The sequence below is a fragment of the Babylonia areolata genome, chromosome 5 (genome assembly GCF_041734735.1).
Source record: "Babylonia areolata isolate BAREFJ2019XMU chromosome 5, ASM4173473v1, whole genome shotgun sequence".
In the NCBI taxonomy this organism is placed as follows: domain Eukaryota; kingdom Metazoa; phylum Mollusca; class Gastropoda; order Neogastropoda; family Buccinidae; genus Babylonia; species Babylonia areolata.
The window spans coordinates 27317351-27323517 of NC_134880.1; positions in this window are offsets into that span (position 1 = coordinate 27317351).

Consider the following 6167-nt stretch of genomic DNA (forward strand, 5'->3'; position numbering starts at 1 on the left):
CCACCCTCCCCCCCAACCCCCTCCTGTCACCCCCCATGAGATCCCAAAGGATACGTTGCAATTTGAAAGTCTATCCGAACATGACACTTTTACATCACGTTTTTTCGTCTTGTGATCTGGCTTCCTCTTCCCCTTCCTCCTCCCTCCCCCCCCCTCCCCCCCCCCCACGGCCCCCCTAGCCCCCACCCCCCAATCACTCCCTTCCCCCCCTGCACACACACACACACACACACACACACACACACATCCTCTTCATTGTTTTTGTACTTGCAGTGTAACGATATCTAAAAATGCAGGTGTGGTGCTTCTTCTGTGTTTCTGTCTCTGCTTGGTTGGTGGGTTGTTTGGTTGGTTGGTGGGTTGTTTGGTTGGTTGGTTGGTTGGTTTGGTTGGTTGGTGGGTTGGGTGGTTGGTGGGTTGTTTAGTTGGTTGGTGGGTTGGTGGATGGGTGGGTGGGTTGGTTGATTGGATAGTTGGTTGTTGGGTTGGATGGTTGGTTGGTTGTCTAATTGTTTTTTTATTTGTTGGTGTTGTGTGCGTGTCGATGTGTGTGTGTGTGTGTGTGTGTGTGTGTGTGTGTGTGTGTGTGTGTGTGTGTGTGTGTGGCATGGTGGAAAATAGTTTTGAGTTTGTCTGTATTACCCTCAACAAAACATTTGTCCACTTGTCACTTGTCTCCAAGCCGGGCTGATTTTTTTTTCTCTTTATCTGTTTCAGCCAACACCAACAACGTGAAGAGAAGTGAGTAACTTGTGGTTACGTGTGTTTGTGTGTGTGTGTGTGTGTGTGTGTGTGTGTGTGTGTGTGTATGTAATATGCTCAAAGGAGGTAAAAAAAAGTCATTTTAGCTGTAAGTAAGATGATTAGATTTGCAAATGTTGCCTAGTTATACTTTTGGAGTTAAAAGACATTTGTATTTTCTCAACTTTTACGTGACATTGTTGTGTATTTGAAAATGTTTGTTCTGGGCACGAAAAGATTATTTTGCAGTAATCCTCCATACTCCAATAGGAGTGAAAGGATAATTAAAACTTGAAACTTGTGTGCGTCTAGGGGGTGCACCTGTGAGTGTGCGAGTGTGTGTGTGTGTTTGCGAATCAGTATCAGAATCAGAGTCATGAAAATCGTGTGAATGGTTTATAGACACAACAATAAAGGGTGTGTGTGTGTGTGTGTGTGTGTGTGTGTGTGTGTGTGAATCTCTGGTGTGGGGTTTGACAGGAGACGTTGGTGTGTCCCAGATTATGAGTCTGTCTTCGTGTGTATGGTAGAGACAGACAGACAGACAAATAGGACGAAGCAAAAAGTAACATACACCATAGAATTTAAAATCCCAAGCAAATGTATGCAATGGTGTGAACACTAATAACCACAAAAGAGTTGTCCATTCACATGTAAACAGACAGAAAAGTAAGTGTGTGTGTGTGTGTTTGTGTGTGTGTGTGTGTGTGTGTGTGTGTGTGTGTGTGTGTGTGTGTGTGTGTGTGTCTGTGTGTCCCACTCTCATATTTTTCTCGGACCAGTGAAGAAAATATCAAGTGTAGCACAAAAAGAAAGGTAAAAAATCGAAAAACAAAACAAGACAAAACAAACCAAAAGAAAGAAACAAAAACAAAAAAAACAAACAAAAAAAAAAACACAACAGCCTGCTCCGTGGATTGCATGCAACTGAGGCCTTTACAAAAAGACAGACAGGCAGACAGATGAACTTTACTTACCACAGATTTATTGTTCGGATTCACCTTAACTGCAAAAAAAGAGAGAGAGCAGAGAGTGAGAATGAAACGGATGACTAATTTTGATTGAACAGGAACGCAAAGAGCCAAAGAAAGACATGGAGAGACAGACAGACAAAGAGAGGGAAGACGCAGATATATAGAGGCTGAGAGAGAGAGAGAAAGAGAGAGAGAGAGACAAACAGCGAGACAGACAGACAGAGAGACAGAGGGAAAACGCAGACATATTATAGAGGCTTAGAGAGAAAGACAGAGACAGACAGACAGATGGGTGAATCAAGCATATAACGAACACCTTTTCTTTTCTTTTTTTTTTTCTTTTTTTTTCTAGGAACGTATAACCGTCACACGGGAGGAGCAGACAACCTCTCCTCTCCGTTCTCCACTTTCCTGTGTCCACGATGGCTCAGTGGTACAGCCCTCGTCGTTCTGATCAGACGGATACAGAGCTTCTTCATTTTACGATGAATCTGCCACGACTGTCTTTTATTAACTGACTGCCCAGTTGAATTAATTGGTTGAACAATTAATTAACCAGCCTGATCAGACAGAAACAGCGACTAATTATTATATTCATCTTCTTCTCCCATATCGTTTGCTGTCTTCGCTCGAACCAAGAGCTGATAGGAGTCGCTCTTGCAAGACAACAGTTCTTGGTTTTTTCTCTCTTTTTTTCCTCTTTTTTTTTGTAACAGCAGCAAAAGTGTTCACTGGATTTTCTGAGTGGTGTGTGACAGAGAGTTTTCTTTCACTTTTTTTTTTGTGTGAGCCGTTGTTTTGTGTAACAGGCATCACGTCCAAACTATTGATGATGAAAGTGTGTGCGTGTAAACCAGGTTTCGTTTTGTTGCTGAATTTTTAACCCATCAGGTTTGATTTGATTTGATTGTGAATCAGCTGGGGGCGGGCGGGCGGGGGTGGGGGTGGGGGTAGGAGCGGGGGGATGGTTGTTGTGTTTTTTTTCTTGTTGTTTTTTTATATGATAGGCTTCACGTCCAACCTGTTGATATTGAAAGAGTGTGCGCCATCAGATTTTTAATCCCATCAGAAGTTTTCACTTGTGTTTGTTTCTTTGTTTCTTTGGTATATTGTTCAACTCCACTAAACTGGTACTGTGAATAGACGTGATTGTTGTTCGACTGTGCAGCAGTTTTGCATACGAAACTGTATGAATGAACATATCTTGTGGGATGTAGGGGTGACAGTTGACCATTGTTTTGTTGTTGTTTTCCGAAATCGATGAAAGTAAGAAACAAACATGACTATGATTCCCTTTCTTTTTTGTTCTTGCATTTATTTTTGCGGTCTCATGTACAGTTTGATGCCAGTTGTTTGAATTCTTGCAGTTTGTGTAGCCCTTACGATCTGTTTGTTTGTTGTTGTTGTTGTTGTTCTTTTGGGGGTGGGGGGTTGTTTGGTTTGTTTTTGTTTTTTTTTGTTTTTGTTTTTTTTTGTTTGTTTATTTGTTGTTGTTGTCGTTGGGTTGTTGTTTTGGTTTTTTGGTTTTTTTGGGGGTGGGGTTGTTTGTTTTTTTGCTGGTTCATGCAGACCATGATAGATGTAGTTCTTAAGCCACTACTGAGGGTGTTGTTTTTTAAGTCGGATTTGTACCAAGGTGCTGCAGTGGACTTATGCACTGATCATGATTCAAACACAATGTCATCGATTGTTTTTCGGACTTGTGACACGTTAGCCAATGGCTGTGTACATATGGTTAGTCTGTGTAAATTTAACTTCATTTCGTTTGGGGTTTTTTGTTTGTTTGTTTGTTGTTGTTTTGTGTGGTTTTTTGTTTGTTTTTTGGTTTGTTTTGTTTGTTTGTTTTTGTTTTTTTGGGGGGGTTGTTTGTTTTTGTTTTTTTGTTCCAACGTTCAGTTTGTGTCTCAGATATGCTTACAAGTTCCGCGTCGTTTGTTTTCTCTGAAGCTGACTGTTACTGACTAGTATGCTTCTAAGTGAAGGGCTGTCATATCACTGAGATAAGACTGAAACTTAGGCATTACGGATGCTTTGCAGGCCCGCTTTCGTGGTGAACCTTTCGTCGCTTGCAGAGCGAGAAGTAGGTCATATGACGTCATGGGCAGCCCACCACCGTAACTAGCTTTTCTGAGTTTGTACTGCCAGTGTTCGGGCAAATTTTCGGCAGTGTTTATAAATGGTTCAGTTCGAATACGTATCCTGAAGGGAGAAATGTGACAAGAAACAAGCTCAAAGGACGTAGAAGACTATAGCAAATGATGGGTATAGTTATAAAAAATTTAAAAAAATCTTGTAAACTTGCAAAAATAGTCAACGAAAATGTTCAAAATCCTTTTGACAGAACGGCGATTTCCACGACGAAATTTCCACCTTTCGGTGATCTGGAAAAACACAACAACAGGAAATGGAGATGCGCAAGTGCACGCGGTTCCCGGTAAAAAAAAAAAAAAAAAAAAAAAAAAAACTGGAACGAAAATCAGACAAAAATGGGTCTGCACACCCTCCCTATGATGTCATCCGCTATTGTTCCCCTGAAAACGGAATGAACAGTGTTTACAAGGCACACTTCGCTAGTCACACAGAGAAGTGGAGGGGAAGAATGGTACCAGGTGGACTGGCCGAAACGTACCTGTCAGGTGCCGTATTCAAGAGACCATCGTGCCTGCGAGTAAATGTGTACCTGTGGGTAAATCTTCCTGAGGCAAGGCAAACTGCCCGAGGGTAAGCAGTATCCAGTATTCAGGAACACTCAAGTTTGCTCTTCAAACCCAAAGGCAAATTTGCCCATACTAACTGCCAAGGGTTGACTGCCCACGAAGTAGAGGTAAACATGGCAGATCCTTTTGTAGCGTTGTTTTTGTTGAGGGAACACAGGTGAGCTTTGCGTATAGCCCGTGCTTTGCTAACTCTCTCGACAAGTCTCTGAACTGTCGTGCAGTAAGAAGTAAATGAGCATGTGCAGAAGGGAATAACCGGGATTTTTAATTACAGACGATAGGCTAGCTGCCTCAGTGTACTGCGTGTGTCTTGACTCCGAAGAAAACTTAACCTTCAAGGTAAACCGTACCCGCGGGTCCCTACCATGTCAGAGGTAACTTGCCTGAAGCCAAAATGAATTTTGTCTTGAATACGGGCCCAGGGTGTCAGTCACCATCCTCTGTCAGGACTGATCTCACTGATCTCATTTCGCCAAGGGTCAGCAGTCCCCGGGTTAATGTGGACACCCGTGAAGGAACGTATCCTTGTGACCACAATGCTTGCTGTGACTGGAGCCCAAAGCTGACTTCACATTAATTTTCAACATGAAAACGTAATACATATCACACATTGTAACTCAGTATCCCATATTTTATAAACGTCATTAAAATTGAACCATTGAGACAGATTCGTGTTTAAAAAGCAATCGCACAGTATTTGAAAACATGTACATTTGAATTAAATGGCACAATTTTTGTGTGAATTTGCATTAAATGCTGAAAAAGGTTGGGGATTTTTGTGTGTTTTTTTTTTTCCTGAAATATATTTTGCAGTCTTACATTATCTTAAAAAATGGAACAAAAATATTATCTTAAGATATAGTTTAAGGTTTTTGTGATAATTCAAAATGCCGTTTTACAAGTATCTTCCAGAAATGCCCAGTGATGGCTAACAAGCAGCAATAATTGATAAATAAAATGCAGACACAAAAAGCGTTGAATTGCATTGCTGATTTGTTTTCCATAGACCCATTCGACAAGACTTTACCTCTATTTCAACGCCCTGTTTTATTTTCAGTTTGTTTGTGTGTTGTTGTTGTTGTTTGGTTGTTGTTTTTTTGTTTTTGTTTTTTGTTTGTTTGTTTGTTTTTTTTGGGGGAGGGGTTGTTTGTTTGTTTTTTTGTTTTGTTTTGTTTTTTAAACAAGTATTGTGTGGTTGATTTCAGCCCGTGACAAACTATATAAGCTGTGTGCCGTTTATTGCCAGTTACAAACATTGCTGTTTGCGTTGTGAAATGAAGCGAAATCCATGTCAATCATGTTTCAAAAGAAAAAAAAAGTTAGGTAAGTTTTTTTGTTGTTTTTGTTTCTGACAAGTGAGTTTCGAGATTCATCAGAGTCATATCGTACTGGTAGTGTGGCAGGGTTGTGTCAAAGAGGTTCCCTTCTCATCCACCCACCCCCAACCGACCATATCACAATAGGTTGGTTTCGACGTTGACTCATTGATCTCCGCTTCCTAGCATTGTTCTGGCATCAAAACTCGTCTCATTGAAAGGGACTTTACGTTCCTACTTATTCGTGAGCCGTGGGGAAGTGGAATTAACTTCTGCAGTATCCCTAGATGTGTCCACGCGTAATCTGGATGGAAAAAAAAATTTTCTGGCATTATTATGGCATGGAAGCCTGCCGCAGCTGTAACCTCCCAAATGAAACTAAGGGTGGTTTCTGAAACCTCTATCTCTCTGTCTCTGTC